This window comes from Phascolarctos cinereus, unplaced genomic scaffold (genome assembly GCF_003287225.1).
Source record: "Phascolarctos cinereus isolate Bilbo 61053 unplaced genomic scaffold, phaCin_HiC Scaffold_9;HRSCAF=440, whole genome shotgun sequence".
Classification (NCBI taxonomy): domain Eukaryota; kingdom Metazoa; phylum Chordata; class Mammalia; order Diprotodontia; family Phascolarctidae; genus Phascolarctos; species Phascolarctos cinereus.
Genome location: NW_027556402.1, coordinates 132,640,891 through 132,660,826, shown reverse-complemented (window position 1 = coordinate 132,660,826; position 19,936 = coordinate 132,640,891).

Here is a 19,936-nt window from a genome sequence, read left to right as displayed (position 1 = left end):
GGAAAGTGATAAATGTTGGAGAAGATGTGGGAAAATTGGAACACTAATACATTGTTGGTGGAGTTGTGAAACGATTGAAGCATTTTGGGGAACAATTTGAAACTATGTCCAAAGGGCTATAAAAAGGTGCATACACTTTGACCCAGCAAGAGCACTTCTAGGGCTATATCCCAAAGAGATCAAACAAATGGGAAAAGGACCCACATGTACAAAAATATTCATAGCAGCTCTTTTTGTGGTGGCAAACAATTGGAAGTTGAGAGGATGCCCATCAACTGGGGAGTGGCTGAGCAAGTTGTGGTATATGAATGTAATGGAATATTATTGTGCTATAAGAAATGATGAACAGGCTGACTTTGGAAAAACCTGGAGAGACTTGTATGGTCTGATGCTAAGTGAAATGAGCAGAACCAAGAGAACGTTGTACACACTAACAGCCATGTTGTGCAATGACTAATATTGATAAACTTAACCCTTCCCAGCAATACAAGGATCTAAGACATCTCCAGAGGCCTCGTGATGGAAAAATGTTATCCACATCCAAAGAAATAACTATGAAAGTTGAATTGCTATTTTTTTCTCTTCTGCTGAGTTTTGTTTCCTCTTTCTGATGATTCCTCCTATCGGTTTTAATTTTTACTTACAACTTCACTAACGTGAAAATATGTGTAATAGGAATGTAAATGTATAGCCTATATGAGATTGTGCACCATCTTGGGGAGGGTGGTGGGGAGGAAGGGGGAGAAAAATTTTAAACTCAAAGACATATGGAAGTGATTATTGATAAAACAAAATAAATTAATAAATTTTTTTAAAAAGAAGAGATGTCTTAAAGAGGTCATTATTAGCATTTTCATTTCTAACTTGGGATGTTTATAACATCAAAGGTGATTCAAAGGCCATCAAACAAACAAAAAATTTTTGAGATTAATGTTTTCCTCAAGAGTGAATTCTTGTCTGCAACTGCAGTGTGTGTCATGCTGTGGTTTTAGATACTTAGCAACAGTACAATTGGCTAAATATTAAAAAAAAAAAGACTGATATGTATCTGTCATTAGACATTCCCCCAAGAGTAGAACTTTCCTGCTTTCTTGTCACGAAGAAAAGCATTTTGTGTATGCATAAATTTCCAGCAATTCTGCATTCAGTTCACTAAACAAAGGAATCAGATTTACTGTGGGAATGTATACATCATTGCTTAACACACACACACACAAACACACACACACACACACACATATAAATTCTCTCTAAAATATCCATTCCTAGTACCAGAATAGTACCTACTATCATTACAGAATTTCTTCTGCAACTTCCCTATAGCAAGGAAACTAGGGGTGTGGAAGGGAAGGAGAAGGGGAAGAGAAAGGAATAAACATTTATAGAATGATTACTATGAACCATGCACTGTGCTAAGTGGTTTTTTTTTTAACAAATATTATCTCATTTGATACTCATAACAATGCTGCAAGGTGGGTACTATTATTGTCTTGATTTTATGGTTGAGGAAACTGAAGTAAACAGAAGTTAAGTAAGTAGCCCAGGGTCACAGAGTTAGTAGGTATAACTACATAAACTCAGGTCTTCATGATTCTAGTCCCAGTGCTCTATCCACTGTACCACATATATTCATCCCATGATGCCAAAGCATTATTTAAAGGTGAGAAAATGAACCAATTGTTTGCTCTCTAAGACAACAGAAGATTTATTAGGATGTTTAAAAATTTAATGAATTGCAATAATATCATTGAAAGGTAGTCATAGACTTTACTGTGAAAAATGTTATTTTTCATAAGTAGGCAAAGGTAGAGCCAAATTTTAAACTTATTCAACTCCTTCGCCCATATTTCTAGATCACAGTTTAGGGCAAAGAGGATGGTTTTCAGTTACAAGGGGGGGAAAGCCCTGGAGAGTAGTAGTACTTATGACTGCAAGAAATCAAGGGACCTTCCTGGGGAAGGACCAGAGTGTAGAACAGGAGAGCAGTGAACACACCCCTCCCTAGATCATACTACCTTGGAAGCACCAAAAACTCCCAGACCTTTATAACTAATTCAGAAAACAGCAATGCAAAAAAAAAAAAGCCTAAAACTTGGGACAATCTCCCCTACCACTGCCCCAGGAACAGAGCCCAACTTTAATATACAGTTCAAAGTCAAGAAATAGGCTGGGGGAAAGTGAGCAAAAAAAAAAAAAAAAGGACCAACCATAATAAACTCTTAAGATGCCAGGGAAGATCAACACACAAACTCGGAAGAGACCATGATATCAAAACAGCTAAAAGCAAAGCTTTGAAGGAAAAATATAAATTGGACATGAGCACAACAAGAATTCCTGGAAGAGCTATAAAATAATTTTCAAAATCAAATAAGAGAGGTAAAGGAAAAATTAAGTAAAGAAAGGAAAGTAAGGGAAGAAAATTATGAAAAGACAATTAACAACTTGGTAAAAGAGGCACAAAAATAGTGAAGAAAATAACATCTTTAAAAACAGAGTTGGTCAAATAGAAAAAGGTACAAAACTTAATCAATGAAAATAACTCCTTAAAAATCAGAATAGCCAAATGGAAAAGGGGTACAAAAGTTCACTGAAGAAAATAGTTCCTTAAAAATTAGAATTGAACAAGTGAAAACTAATGATTCTATGAAACATCAAGAAACAACCAAAAAAATTGAAAAGAATGAAAAAATTGTAGAAAATGTGAAATATCTATCAGGGAGAGATCATTTAAGAATTATTGTGCTACCTAAAAGCCACAATCAGTAAAAGAGTATAGACATCATAGTTTAAGAAATCATAAAGGAAAACTTCCCAGACATCCTAGATTAAAGGGAAAAATAGAAATTGAAAGAATCCACCACTCACCTCGGGAAAGACATTCCAAAATAAAAATTCCCAGGAATAATATAGCCAAATTCTAGAGGTCCCAGATCAAAGAGAAAATACTTCAAGTAGCCAGAAAGAAACTATTCAAATACCGTGGAACCATAGTCAGGCTCACATAAGATTTATCGGCTGCCACAATAAAGGAGCAGAGTACTTTGAATATGATATTCCAGAAGGCAAAGGAGCTAGGAGTATAACCAAGAACTATTGAAGGAGGAGATGTGGAGAGACAGACTTGCTGTAAGATTGTGCTTAAAAGAGGTCCAACATTAGATACAGAAGGAATGGAAAAAAAATGGAAAAGAGGAAAGGAAGGAAGGATGAAAATAAACATTCATTAAGCATTTATATGTGCTAGGCATTCTACTAAGCAATGGGGATATAGATACAAAGAAAAAGAAAAATAGTCCTTACTCTCAAGTAACTTACATCTTCTTGGGAGAAAACAACAGACAGATGAAAACTAAAAAGTAGGATAGGGATGAAACTATGGGGCACAATTTTGAAGTCTACAAGCCAACATCAAGGACAGGATGAGAATAAAGATCAACCTGAATCTCTCAACAAAATGGAGTTTCTGAGAGGAATTCAGCAATGGGAGAAATGGATAGACTTTACAGAGGGATATTCCAGGCAGAAAAGGACCTAGGAAGAAGTTGGCAACAGGTGCTGAGAGAAGTCCCTACTGGCAGTGGCAAGATTTTTAAGTCAGAAAATCCAGGTAAGGGGGTTAAAAAGCGAATAAAACTGGTTTGGGGCCCTCTGCAAAATGAAGAACTCAGGGAAATCTGTGTATTAGTCCCAGCCATAACATACTATTTTGTGATCATAAACAAGACATTTGACCTTTAAGCACCTCAAGCAACTCTCTGATATTATAAATCAGAGAAAAGTTGTTGATCTGTTTTGGTGAAAGGAGTTTCTACACAGATACTTCCATACCCCCAATAAAACCACAGGCCTTTATCAAAGCCAGAACAAAAACAGACAAAAAAATGAGTAGAACATTGACACTTTAAAAATAACCAAAATATCCATCAAAAATTAATGAGGAAACACTTGGAACTGCCTGACCTTAAGATGAGGACATAAGCTTTCAAACATTTCTGTTTGACACAAAACTAGTCATTCTGTTTGAATTGTGTTTTGATGCAACATAAGAAGCAATCATTATAAGGAATGATCATAGAATTTGAAAGTTGGAAAGGATCTCAGTAGCTGTGATTGTCTACCTTTAGCTTGCAAATCAGTAGGTTTGGAGGGGACCCATTATTTCTCAAGGTGACTAACTGGTTTCCCTTTTGGAAAGCTCTAAATTGTTAGGAAAGATTGTTTTTTGTTTTTCTCCTGACGTCAAACCTAATTTGGCCTCTTTGCAATTTCCACCCATTTCTCCTGGTTCTAATATATTAAAAACATCATATAAAGGGTAATAAAGTGAAGATTTATATACATGTAAAGGCTTTGATTACTTAAATATACAAAGAAAAACTTTCATTTATTTAAAATCAGAAAAAAACATGTAGTATGAGGAAACATTTTTAAAGAAATGGAATGTGGTGGAGGTCTTTGTTAAGACTGATTAAAATTTGGAAGCTATAGGGTATTTTGTTCCCTCAGCTCATTTCCACATAACTATTTTAAAACTTAAAAGGGTACAATTTATTTTTTTTAATCCTATAAGTCTTGAAGACTAGCAGATCATTAAGTGACTACAGAATTTATAGAGGAATTTTGGAGAACTGTTACCTCAAAGTACAAGGTAAGTCACTGAGTACTAGGAAGCTTATATTTAATCCACTGAAAATATCCTAAAGCTGAGATTAAGATGAGGGGTGAAGTGAATGAAAAACCTGGCATGGAGAGGAAGTCTCAGCAAGGAGTTAAAAAGCAGCATTGAGCTGTTTGAGGAAATCAGGAGTAAGAGCAGTCAGCAGACAAGCTAGTTCTTGAGTGGTTAAATAAAGATCTTTTTCAGAAGTACTGTCTAGGCCACACAGGTGATGCAGTGGATAGAGCACCAGCCCTGGATTCAGGAGGACCTGACACACAACACTTACTAGCTGTGTGACTCTGGGCAAGTCACTTAACCCCATTGCCTAACCAAAAAACAAAAGTACTATCTAGAAATCCACGTTTTCCCCAGCTTATTTTTTTGAAGTTGATTTTTTGTGTGCTTTAGTGTAAGACTTTTTTATTTACCTCTATTAAACTTCATGTTATTAGCTTCAACCTAATGGTCTCATGTAGTTATTCTCGAAATACATTCTGTGGGCTCTCAGTGATCTCTCAGAGGCTTTCAGGGGGTCCTATAGATCAAACCAGTTTTCATAATAACATGAAGACATTATTTACCTATCAAACCACTCTTCCCTTTTCCAACTACATATTCCTGTGAGGCCATATTATCTGTATATACTGCAACTACAACAACATATCAGAACAGATTAAACACAGAAGTGGATATGAAAAGAATTGTGCAAAGGTATATAAAACAATGGACTTGTCCCATTAAATCTTATTTCTTTTGGAAAATATAGTTATTTTTCATAAAATGCTATTTAAAGATATAATGTGTTTATTTTTATGTAAATTAACAAATGTATAATTTATTCATTTTAACTGCTAATATAGTAAATATCAATAGGTATAACCCAAATACTTAAAAGCTCTTTAGGGTCATCAATAATTTTTAAGAGTGGAAAGAGGTCCTAAGACAAAAAAAAAAATTGAGAACCACTGCTTTAGTCTGTCAAGATCATTTTGGATCCTGCCTCTGTCGTCCAGTATACTAGCTACCCCTATGACTCCAAAAAGCTGTAGCACATGCGGTGGCCACATCCTGGTAAAACAATCTTGAGAAATGGGCTAAATAAGATTGAAGATAATTGACAGGGCTCAAACCTGTCAGTGAATTAGGAGGATGTCTACCCCAAGCAGATGAAGACTTCCCCTAGTCAAATAGGTGAATGAGAACAATTTGTTCTAATGGCCACAAAGGTAGCTGAAGCAGGCACTATGGAGAGCTTAGAGCTTGGTCAGACATCAAAGACTTCAAGGTCATCTGCTATATCTTGGGCCATCACATTTTATCTCACCTTTTTGTCTCCCAGTTTCTGGAAGACAGAGTGAGCTGATTATTTTGTATAACTGTGCTTCACTTTAATCCAACTCATGTGTAAGTCAAGATATCACCAGTGATGTCATTGGTCCTCTTTGAAGGATGAAAAAGAAGCCCATCTCTCCCAGCTTTGTATCATTCCCAAAACTGATGACATTTATGCCTTTATCTAATTCATTAATAAAAATGTACAACATGGGGAGTGGAGGGGGAGGTGTCTAACACAGATCCCTTGGGAATTCTACTGGAGACCTCCTGCCATGTCAAAATTAAACCATTATGAAATGCTCTGAATGTGGTCATCTAACCAGTTCTGTATAATTTTATTTTATTATTATCTTAATATCTCTCTCCATCTTCTCAATAAGTAGCATTAGAGACATTAGTAAATGGCTTGCTAAGAACTAGGTAAGCTATATACAAGGTATTCCCTTTATTTATTCATTTATTAATGCTGTCAAAGCAGTAAATGAGGTTAGTCTGGCATGACATTTTCTTAGTGTAGCCATCCTGATTCTTTGTAATCATCACTCGCCTTTCCAGATGTTCACCAATCATTTCTTTAATGACCCATTCTAGAATCTTCATGGAGGTTCAGATACTGGGAATTATATTTGCAGAACCTGTTCTCTTCCTTTTTTTGAAAATCAAGACATTTGCCCTTCTCCAATTTTGTGATATCTCCTATTTTCTATGATTGTACAAACATCATTAACAATGGCTAATATCTACCACTGCTCTCAATACTTGAAGACGCAGTACTTAATCTGGGCATGATAACCTGGTTGATTAAGGGCAGATAGGTGCTCTCAAAAAAAAACAAGCAAAACGACAATTGAGCAGGTCTGCCTTCTCTCATACTATCAGGTATTTTCTCATGCAGTCCAAGTAAACATCTTACCCCTTCTTTGGTCCTCCTTTTTTGCCCAACATATTTAAAACACCCACTTTTTTTGTGCTGTTGCTTAACTTGACTACCACAACTAATTCTGAACATTAGCACTCCAAATTGTTAATATAGGACCAGGCCATATATAATATTCATCCACTGTTGGATGACTTTTCTTCTATATTCTGCATGTTTCTTTAAATCCTAGTTGGTTGATGAGTTCCCTTCTCTTCAGCTATATCCCATTTTTTCTCATTAATTTATGTCTCAAAATTTTATTCTTTAGAATCCTGCATCCATATTCTATACATATTGATTCTTCCTCAGACAATCTAACTTCCCAATTTCTCAACTTACTCATTTCCCACAGCCTACTTATTCCTCCACCCGACTCAGTTACACACAGAGATGGTCATAACATAGATCGTGCCATTATCCACAAGCGTCAACTTCCCTGATCATGAGCTTATTTTATGTGATTATGATATTCTGTAATTCCAGCTTTTGCTCGGCCTTATAACTGCATAGTCCCATTCTATGTCCTCGCCATGACCTCTAAAGCCTTTACCTTTCAGTTCTACTTCAGGTTACCACTCCTGCACTGGTTACAATCTCCTCCCCACTCCATGCTGAACCCACCTGCCCCCTCTTGAGCCTTTGGTAAACCACTTCAAATCTACACTGTTCTCTTCTTTCAAGTCCCTTAACTCTTTACCCTATTGGCTATTCTAGAACTGGCTTTGATGATGGTCCCCAATATTGCCCTTGGCCTTCTGGTTGTTTGAGCAATTCTGTGTGTACAAGTCACTTATTGTAGTTTCTCTTGGATTTCTTGATTATTATTTAGTCTAGTGTGATTTTTATGTTTTAGCTTCTCTGGAATAGGAGTGAGGGAGTTGATTTGTCTGTCTTCATTTAGCCATCCACCCTGGTTGTAAGTTTCAAATGTTTTTTTAAAATATAAATTTATTTATTTTTAGTTTTCAATATTCACTTCCACAAGTTTTTGAGTTCCAAATTTCTCACCCCTCCCCTCACCCCAAGATGGCATGCATTCTGAATACCCCTTCCCCTGGTCTGCCTTCTCTTCTATCTCTCCCCCCTCCCTTCTCTTATCCCCTTCCCCTTCTATTTTCCTGTAGAGGAGGATAGACTTCTGTACCCCATTTCCTGTATTTCTTATTTCCCAGTTGCATGTGAAAACATTTTTTTTAAAACATGTGTTTTTAAAACTTTGAGTTCCAAATTTTCTCCCTTCCTCCCTCCCCACCCACCCTCATTGAAAAGGCAAGCAACTCAATATAGGTTGTACATGTGCAGTTATGCAAAACACTTCCATAGTAGTCCTGTTGTGAAAAACTAACTCTATTTCCCTTAATCCTATCCTGCCCTCCCATTTATTCTATTCTTTCTTTTGACCCTGTCCCTCCTCAGAAGTATTTGCTTCTGATTACCCTCTTTCCCAATCTGCCCTCCTCTCTATCACCCCCTGCTCTCTTGTCCCCTTCTCCCCTATTTTCCTGTAGGGTAAGACAGATTTCCATACCCAATTGAATGTGTATGTTATTTCTCCTTAAGCCAAATCCTATGAGAATAAGATTCCCTCATTCCCTCTCACCTTCCCCTGTTTCCCCTCCACTGTGAGAGACTTTTCTTTTCTGTTTTTTTTTGTGAGATAATTTACCCCATTCTACCTCTCCCTTTCTTCTCCGAGTATCATCCTCTCTCATCCCTTAATTTTATTCTCCAGATATGACCCCTTAATCTTCAACTCACCCTGTGCCCTCTATCTATCTGTCTATATATATACATACATACAATTTTTTTCCTTCAACTACCCTAATACTGACAAAGTCTCATGAGTTACAAATATCATCTTTCCATGCAGGAATGTAAACAGTTCAATCTTAATAAGTCTCTTATGATTTCTCTTTCCTGTTTACCTCTTCATGTTCCACTGGAGTCCTGTATTTGAAAGTCAAATTTTCTGTTTAGCTCTGGTCTTTTCATCAGGAATGCTTGAAAGTCCTCTATTTCACTGAATGACCATTTTTTCCCCTGAAGGATTATACTCAGTTTTGCTGGGTAGGTGATTCTTGGTTGTAATCCTATCTCCTTTGCCCTCTGGAATATTATATTCCATGCCCTGCGTCCTTTAATGTAGAAGCTGCTAAATCTTGTGTTATCCTGATTGTGTTTCCACAGTACTTGAATTGTTTCCTTCTGGCAGCTTGTAATATTTTCTCCTTGACCTGGGAACTCTGGAATTTGGCTACAATATTCCTAGGAGTTTTCCTTTGGGGATCTCTTTCAGGAGGAGATCTGTGGATTCTTTCAATTTCTATTTTGCCCTCTGGTTCTAAATATCAGGGCAGTTTTCCTTGATAATTTCTTGAAAGATGATGTCTAGGCTCTTTTTTTGATCATGGCTTTCAGATAGTCCAATAATTTTTAAATTCTCTCTCCTGGATCTATTTTCCAGGTCAGTTGTTTTTCCAATGAGATATTTCACATTGTTTTCTAGTTTTTCATTCTTTTGTGTTTGTTTTACAGTGTCTTGATTTCTCATAAAGTCACTGTCCTCCAATTGCTCTATTCTAATTTTTAAGGAAATATTTTCTTCAGTAATCTTTTGGACTTCCTTTTCCATTTGGCCAATTTTTCTTTTTAGGGCATTTTTCTCCTCATTGGCTTTTTGGACCTCTTTTGCCGTTTGGGTTAGGCTATTTTTTTAAGGTGTTAATTTCTTCAGTATTTTTTTGGGTCTCCTTTAGCAAGCTGTTGACTTGTTTTTCATGATTTTCTTGCATCACTCTCATTTCTCTTCCCAGTTTTTCCTCTACTTCCCTTACTTGCTTCTCAAAATCCCTTTTGAGCTCTTCCAAGGCCTGGGACTGATTCATATTTTTCTTGGAGCTTGGATGTAGGAGCTTGATTTTGTTGTCTTCTTCTGGTTGTATATTTTGATCTTTTTTTTCACCAAAGTAAGATAATATAGCCTGACTCTTTTTGCACTGCTTGCTCATGATCCCAGCCAATTACTTGAGTTTCAAACTCCTTGTTAAGGTAAGAGTCTGCTTCCAATGTGGAGAGTGTACTGTCCCAAACTTCAGCGGTTTGTATAGCTCTTTTCAGAGATACTTGTAGGGACCTGTAAATTTTCAGTTCTTCCAAGGTGGTATGATAAGGGGCGAGGTGTTTACTCCATTCCTGGCCTGTGACCACAAGTATTCCTTTCTGTCCCTTAACTGTGAGGAGGGGTTCCTCTGTACAGCTACTACAAGCTCCACCACGCCAGCGCTCCTCCTCACCCCAGCACTGCCGCCCAGAACTGTGACCCAGATCCACACACAGGCAAAGCAAGAGATTCCTGCCTCAGCACTGGCAAAGAGATCCCTGCAGTCCCTCTCTGATCAGCCACTGGATTCCCCCTCAGTCTGTGGGTGGGAAGCTCGGGAAGCAGCTGCCCTCCTCCCCACCACCACCACGCTCTTGGGGAATGGAGCTGAAACCCCGCCTTCCTCTCTGACCACCGACAGAAACAGACTTTTCCCATTGACCTTCTAAGTTGTCTTTGGCATTCGTGGATTGAGGAGTCTGGAAACCTCCACAGCTGCCCGATATTCACTCCTCTGAGGCCTGCTCCAGGTTAGCTGCGGCCTGCGCGCCCGCACCCACACCCACGCCGTGCTGCGCTGCGCTCCAAGCTCGGCGCGATACACCTTTCTGATCAATCATCCAGGTTGTCTTGGGCTGGAAATTTGTTTCACTCTGTCTTTTTGTGGGTTCTGCTGCTTCAGAATTTGTTTAGAGCCATTTTTTATGAGTATTTGGAGGGATTTGGGGGAGAGCTCAAGCAAGTCACTGCTTTCACTCTGCCATCCTGGCTCCGCCCCATAAGTCTCAAATGTTTAAAAAAACATCAACAAACCAAAAGCAAAGTGGAATCTTTTATTCTCTACATTTTTCAGGTAATTGTGTGATGATAAGTAACATGGCATTCTGCGGAATGTCACTCGCAAAAACCTATTTTTTCCCCATTAATATCCCCAAGCATCCTTTCAAAGCATAGGTAGATTACATTCAAAAATTTTATGTAGAAGGGAAAGTAGCAGAGGGTCATTAGTTGTTGATCTTCTCCTAGTGGTCTTTTTTCATGATTTACAAGAGCTAATTTTTTTTTCTCATACCTTTGGTATCTTGCTCTCTTGAAATTCAGTGATTCAATGCCCTCATAACTGTGTCACATCCAGCCTATACTTAATTTAATCTAACTGCTTTTCTCAATTTTATTCTCTTTAGATCTCTACAAAGTCCTAATGGAGCAGCTAGGTAGTACATTGTATAGTGCTGGGCCTGGAGTCAGAAAGACTGTACTTCACGAGTTCAAATCTAGCCTCAGAACACTTACTAGTTGTGTGACCCTGGGCACGTCACTTAATCCTGTTTTCCTCAGTTTTCTGATCTATAAAATGAGCTAGAGAAGAATGACAAACTGCTCCAATATCTTTGCCAAGAAAACTCCAAATGGGGTCACAAAGAGTTGGACACAACTGAAAAATAACTGAACAACCACAAATCCCCAATGATATCTCATAGGGTACAAATGGGTTCTAAAACATACTACCAGCTAAGCATAAGTCATGTCATATTGGAAATGTTTGTGTTTGACCCTGGCACTAGCCCAACTAAGTACAGAATGGCTCATCACCTGTGGTTATAAATTATTGGCCATGGAGACCCATGAGGTCATTATAAAACTGACAGAAATATGTCAAGAATACATGATCCCAACTATACTTAATGTTTTTGATTGTGAAAATTAAAATGTTAGGATAAGAAGTCAGAGATTAATTAAAATCTGAACTCCTGGGTATACAAAGAGAGTGGCCTAGGTGTAACAGCATGCACTGGGGGAACAATCTCTTTGAATCTTGCCCTGAGATAAAGGGAAGGACCAATAAAATATTCTACTAGGTATAAATTCCTCCCAACCCAAGCTCTATGAATTCCTATGACTGTAGGGATAAGATAATAGATCCAGAATTGAGATATTGAAGTTTGCAGTTAGCAACAGTGGAAAATTAAAGGATGGCAATGGTAAAGTATAATAACAATATTTTATATTGTTTATAATCATTATATCTCATTACTACAAAATTGCCCATATATCTGCCATGTGAAGCAGTTTTACCACTTACCCATCTTTTGTATATATTTTAATGTTATAAAAGTCTAATTAATCTTTAACAGATCCAATTCTGTATTCCACTGTATTTATTATGGTACTAGTACCATTAAATAATTTAAAACATAGTTTGCAATACAGTCTACTAAATGCAAGTGAGATGTATTTATAACAGAAAATTAGCACCTAAAATTTATTTCCATGATGCAACACTTAAAAATTCATATATAGATCAAATTCTCTGTAAAATAAATAATCACTTAGGCACTTTTAAAATTTGAGATCAGGTATAGTGATACTTAAAAATTAATCCTTTGGAAATGAAGCTTTTTGATAATATAGTTTAGTATCTTAAATAATAAAAACACTATGCTACAGACCTCATGGGCTTGCAATAAAAGAGGTTCAGAGGTCATTAAAACATATCTTCTGAAGTCAATTCAACCTTGGGACCATGGTGGCTGTGGAAGAAGATACCAAGGAACTATTTATAACATCAGGTAACTGAAAAAGCTTTTATGCCAAGGGCATGCTACTAGGCTGATATAACCTGGTACATTGGTATAGACTGAGACTGAAATTAGATACAGCTTCCTTTCCCATCCTGCTTTCTTTCCCTACCACCTTTGTCACATAGATTATTATCCTAAGAGAAATTAGAATTCTCCCTACCTGAGCTTTGCAACCATAGTTGTTGGGGTTTTTTTTAATCTACCCTCTCTATGTAATCTGTCTACAAATCTTTATTTTGACAAATGACAGATACTGGAATGGTGGTATATATGCACAGTGAAGTACTATTGGTAGAGTTACAGAATAAATCACTCTTTCAAAAAAAAATTGAGCCATACCTCATCACTAAACTGTGCATACTTTTAGTCCCAGATATAGCACCATGAGGTCTATACTATAAAGATATCGAAGAAACAGGAAAAATTCTCATGTATACAAAATATTTATAGATGCTCTATTTCTTATAGCAAAGGACTAGAAACTAAGGACTCCATCACTTTCACTTCATCATCTGATCTTATACATTTATTGAAAAGTTCATACTTTAGAGAGTTTACCTTAACAAATCAGGTTGTACTGAGTGGTTTCATTGGTACACTTGTGGGTGATGGAAAGATCAAGGGTATAATTTCTTGTGTAGCTGAGGTAGGGTGGAGAAGTAGTTCATGGGAAATGAATAAATTGAGGAAGTAGAAGGTTAGGGTGTTTGAGAGAATATCAATATGTATGTTAAAGTCCCCTAGTATGAGAACAGGAGTTAAGGAAGAGAAAATGACTGTTACTGAACTCTTTTAGAAAAGAAATGGAGTGTCATTTTGGCTGGCCAAAAACATCTAGAAGAATTTTATTTGGTTAGTAAATATGGATTGAGAGAAACTGAAAAGGGGAGCAGTTTCTGAGTGATGGTGGTAGAGAGCAAATGTGGAAAGTGGGAGTTCAGAACACGGAGCATTCTTAACTCCCCACTTCATTTAATGAGTAAGGGGAAATGAGTAAGTATAGCTAGTGCTGGAAAGGGTAGCCAGGGAGGCAAGAGCTCAATGAGTTCAAGATGCAGGAAGTGAGAAAGGCAGGAAGAAGACACAAGGAGAGTGAACATTCCAAGCGTTGGAGATAGCCAATAAAAACCCACAGAATAAGCAGATAGAGTTCATGGAATAAGAAAGCCAATGTCACTGGATTGTGCATATATGAAGAGGAGTAAGATGAGAAAACTGGAAAGGTAGAAAGAAGCCATCTTCTAAAGGCATTAAAAGACAAACTGAGGATTTGATATCTAATTTTGGAGTTTATTTAGTAGGAGAGGGATATGGTCAAATTTAACCTTGAGGAAGATCACTTGATAGCTAAATGGAATATGAATAGGAGTGGGGAGAGATCTGTAGTAGATAGAACAAACAGAAGGCTATAACAATGATACAGGCATGAGGTAATAAGGTCCTACACCAAGATGATGACTGTAAGAATGGAGAGAATGGAATGTATACCAGAGAAGTATAAGAAATAGAGAGATAGGAACAAAAGATATAGACCTAAAAAGAGACTAAGTAACAATATTCTAAACAATGATTGAGACAAAGAATGAATCATAAAAATAATTGATCTGTTAAAAAGAATACAAGAGTGAAAAAAGGGCCATAAAATTAGGAGATTCAGTTAAAGCAACACTTACAGGTTAATGAACAAAAGAGAGCTTTTAAGAACTGAATAAGTATTTTAAATAGAAAATTAACAATCCCAAAATAAACAAAAAATAATTAAAATCAAAGGAGATATAAGTAAATTAGATAAGACTATTGAACTGATAAAAGGAGCATTTTGCAAGATTATCATAAACAAAAAGTTAATTTTATTTCAAAGATCAAAAAACAAAATCCCAGAATTTTAGTTTTATTACTATCATGTATCATCTAGATTTTCTCATGTATCACTCCTCCTATGCAATAGAGCCCTTGTAATGAATTTTTAAGAAATAAAAATGTAAGTAAATTCAACAAAATCAATTGATGTGTCAAAAAATCCTCTTTCACTACCCTCCCTACTTCCACAAAGAAGACTAAGGAAGTGTCTTCTTATATTTTTACTTTGTGACAAAATTTATTTTTTTTAGGGGGGAAGATTTTGCAACATTCCTTTTTTATTGTTTATGGTGTTTGTTCTTTACATTTACATTACCACAGCCATTGAGTATCTTGTTTTCATGGCTCTGTTTACTTCAATATGTATGAATTCACTGAAGTCTTTCCATCCTTCTCTATTATTATGTTTCTTACGGAATAGTAGCATAGTATTACATTCATACAATACAATTTGTCTAGTCATTTACCAATTCAAAGTCACTTGCTTTGCTCCTCTAGTTCCTTGTTAACCACACACACACACACACACACACACACACACACACAGCACACCAGTATTCTATAAATATTCTGATGTATGCACAGCCTTTATTTTTGTCAATGACTTTTTTAGGATATAAGCCTAACAGCAGGGTGGAGGGAGTAGACATTTTAGTCACTTCACTGTCATATTTCAAAATCGCTTTCCAGAATGGTTGTAGTCACAGCTCTCTCAACAATGCAATAGTGTACCTAACATTTCAACAAATACAGTTATTTTTAGTTTACAAATCTTCTTTTGAGAGCTTTTTATTCATATCCCTTAGCCATTTATCTTTTGGAGAATGGCTTTCCATCTTAAATATCTCTATTTAGATACCAAACCCTTATCTGAGAAATTTAATATATTGATTCTTTTTACCAATGGACCACTTGCTTTCTTATTTTAAATGCATTATATTTGTACAAATGTGTAATCAAAATACATACTTTATCCATTACAAATGCTTCTATATTTTCTTTGAGTAAGAATTCACCTTCTATGTATAGCAGACAATGCTGAATGGTTTGCTTCTCTTTAAAAAAATTGGCATGATCTTTAATATTCAGATCATATATCTATTATGAATTTATCATGAAATATTTTATAAGATGTTGGTCTAAAATTAATTTCTAGCAGACTAATTTCTGGTGTTCCCAGTTGTTCTTATCAACTATGGAATTCTTTCCCAAATAAATCATTTTTCAGGTTAATTTAACACTGGACGATTGAGTTCTATTATTTCTGATTCTCTTTGGCCTACTCTGTCTTGACTGACTTTTCTATTTTTTTTTACATCAATATAAACTGGTTTTGATAACTGATGCTTTGTAATATAGTTTGAGGTTTAGAAATGATGTGATCTTTCATTGCTCCTTTTTTAATTTACATTTATATTCTAGATCTTTCGTTTCTCTAAATGAATTATTATTTTTTCTATCTGTAAAGTACTTGTTTGGTAGTTTGTTTGGGAAGATGTTAAAACTACAAGTTAGCTTTGTTGATATTGTCATTTCATTGTATCGACATAAATTCCTAAAATAAAAAATTAGTATTACTTCATAAATGAAAAAAGCATGAAAAACTTCAAATTTTTAAGAAGACCATTAAGATCCTAATTGATGTAACCTTAAAAAGAAAAACTGAAAAGAATATAAATCAATTCCCCCCAAAAAACTAAATGGATCTATAAGACAATTCTAACAAAATGTTTGAATTAAATGATTAAATTAAACAATTTCATTTAAACAATCCCTATACTATATGAATTTTCACCAAAAAAAAGATAAATATGGCACCCTACCAAGTGTATTTTACATGGTATCACTACCCAAATTAGGGAGACATAAAACAGTAAAAGAGAATGATAGAACAGTATCAGTAATGAATAGTGAAACAAACATCTTTTTTTTTAAATGTTAGAAAGCAGACTATGGCAATCAATATAAAAATTATTTATTGTGGCCAGCTTTCATTTATTATGAGGAGTCAAGAATGGTTCAACATTAATTAATGAATTAATCAACAAATATTTATTAATCAATCATTATGATAAAGGAGTTGTATAAGATTCAGGGGTTCAAAGGCAAAAGTGAAATTTCCTGCAGTTAAATGCTTATATTCTACAGAAGGAGATAACATATATATGTATAGGTACATACAAAATAATTGTGCATTGCATTTATTCTGGGAGGCACTATAACTGAAAGGATTAGAAAAGATACCATTTAGAAGGTAGGACTTGAGTTGAATCAGGAAGGAAACTGGGGATTCTAAAAAGCAGAGGTAAGGAAAGAATTCATTCTATTTACAGGGAATAGCCAGTACAAAGGTATGGAGAATCAATTGTGTGAAGGCGGGAAGTGTGTATTGAATCTGAAAAGGGTAGGTGGTGTCCAGGTTATGAAGAGCTTTAAATGCTAAGTATAGGAGTTTTTACCCAATCCTAGAAATAATTGGGTGATACCAGAGTTTGTTAAGAAAGGGAGTGATGTGCTCCAGTCTTTACTTAAAAATAAAACAATTTGGCATAAGATGAACTAGAGTGGAGAGAAATGAGATGCAGAGAACAATTGAGAAACTATTGAAATAGTCCAGGTAAGAACTTATCAAAGCAACAGCTAAGATTATAGTTCATTGAGTGGTGGGAAAGGAATAAATTCAAGGGATGTTGCAGAGATAGAAAAAATAAGAAATGACAAATATCTAAAGGGAAGATGGTGACATGTAAATAGAACTAAGGAGAGAGTCTGGGGCTGAATGTATGCTAGATGAATCTTATGCATAAAGGTAATAATTGAACCCATGAGAGCTGATGACATCACCAGCTGAGACAGTTTAGCAAAGGAGACTAAGGTGTGGTTAGAGAACCAAACAGTGTCATAAAAACCCAGAGATGTGGTCAAGTGTCAAATGCTGCAGAGAGGTCAAGAAGGATGAGGATTGGAGAAAGCTATTTCCACTGAGTGATGAGGTCAGAAGTCAGATTGCAAAGGACTGAGAAGTGAATGAAAGTAAAGAATTTTCAGGCAATGAATGTGAACAGATTTTATCTATGAGTTTGGAGGAGGGGAAGAGAAATATGGGATAATAGTTTGAGGGAATGCTATTTCTAGTTAGAGGTTTTCATTCAGATTAAAAGACTTGGGAATGATTTTAGGAAGCAAGGAAGCATATAGTAGATAAAAGATTTAAGATTAGAGAAATAGCAGGAATGATTAGGAACCAATTAGAAAAATAATTAGCATAATGAATCACATTAATAGTAAAACCAAATGCTCATATCAATAGATGCAAGAAGTACTCATTTATGTTAAAATGTTATTAAAAACATAGGAATTGAATAACTTTTCTTTAACATGATTAAAAGCATTTATCTAAAACCAAGAGCTAGCTTTATTTGTAATGGAGAAACTCATGAAGTTTTCCCAATAAGAATAGGGTGAAACAAGAATGTCCTTTACTCTTTTTTTTTTCTGTTGCACCCTAAGGATCTCTGGGGTCTTCCATCTGACTTGAAACTGAAATCTCTTATACATTGTTTCCTCTTATTATAATAAGGACACCTTGAAAAAATAAAATAAATTGCTATTAGTTTTATCCTCAATGATTTGCACATGATAAGTGCTTAATAAATTATTTTCCATTATTCATTCATTCAATTATTATTTGACCTATAGTAATGCTGGCTATAACAATAAGACTGAAAAATTTAAGGGATTAAGGACTGGCAAAGAAGAATAAATACTATCTCTATTTGCTAATGATATGGTGGTTTACTTAGCAAATCCTAAAGAATCAACAACAAAAAAAATCTAATCAAGAAAATTAATAGCTTCAGTAAAGTAGCAGGATAAAAGATAAATCTCACCAAATCATGAGCATTTCTCTACATTATTAACAAAACATACGAACAAAGGAGAAAATGAAAAAGTTCTTTTTAAAGATAACTACAAAATTCATAAAGTATCTGGGAGTTAACCTATTAAGATACAAAGGACTTATACAAATACAACTATAAAACAATTTTCATAGAAAATAGAATTACATAAATAATAGAAGGGAAATTCAATGTTCATTCCTCAGCCAAGGTAAAAAAAAAATGACACTAGCTAAAGCAATCTACAAACTAGCACTTGCAAATATTATCTTATTTGTTTCTCATAACTGTCAGAGGCAGGTACTGGAATAATCTCCATTTTATTGTTGAGAAAACTTGGGTAAACAGATGTTAAGTAACTTGCCCAGGATCATACACTTGGTAAGTATCTAAGGCTGGATTTGAACTCAGGTCTTCTTGACTCTATGTCAAGTGCTCTATCCATGTGGCACCTAGCTGCCTCTTTAAAAAATATCAACAATATCTAGAAAAAGAAAAAGGTGAAAATATTTTGTTATTTTTTTTCATCTGTTGATAAAAGTGTGTGATTTTGCCAAGGTATCACTTTCAATGCAATTGTTAATTATGGGAAAAGATAGAATAGTCAATGATGGAGGTGATGTAGAATATAGGCACAATGTTTCATTACTTATAGAGTTATGGATTAATCCATTTTTTCTGAAAAATAATTTTTATTATCCATGAAAAAACACTAATTTTTAATATCATTTGATTCAAGAATCCAACTACTAACTTTATTCCACACACCCAGAAAGACAGAAAGATTAGACTCATGTTACCAAGCAATTAACAACAACATTATTTATAGTAGCATTAGGCTGGAAATGTATTTGGTTCCTAAAGGTTAGGAAATGTTAAATAAATTGTAGTACAAGATGGCACATAATAAGTGCTTAATATATGCTTGTTGGTTGGTTCATAACAGAGCACCATGGGACGATTTAGATGAATTGTGGCAAAGTGAAGAAGCATAAGTGAAAGAATATTAGTGATGATGAGACTACAGTAATGTAAATGAAGATCACACTTAAAGGTAACAAAACTCAGGTCAACTACAATGGACAATATTACTTCCAAATCATTACATTTAAACACACATCATTCTTTAAACAAATAATAAACTACAAAATGGGAGCATCACAAGTATTGTCAGTTTCTATAACTATTGTTCTTAAATATTTTGTTTTAATTATAGAAAGGAACTACGTAAGGTTTTTTTAATTAATAAGTCACTAATGACTCCTAATGAAATACTTTAATAAAAATTTGATGGTGGTTAGTTCAAGACATATTTGTGAAAATTAGGAAATGAGCTAACTTGAATCCTTGAAACTCAAAATAACATCAACAAAAAATCCAAGTTAGTAATTCTGCAGGCAACAGAAAAAAACACCAATTATTACAAATGAATAACAAAGGCATAACAAATAGCTTTGGCAGCAAGCAGAGCTGTTTCAAAGTAGCATCATTATACTATAAAGCACATTCAGGGAAAACACCTTGGTTGTTCCTTTCTGAAGAACGTAGCTAGTATGAAGTAAACTTGTATCTGGAAGAATT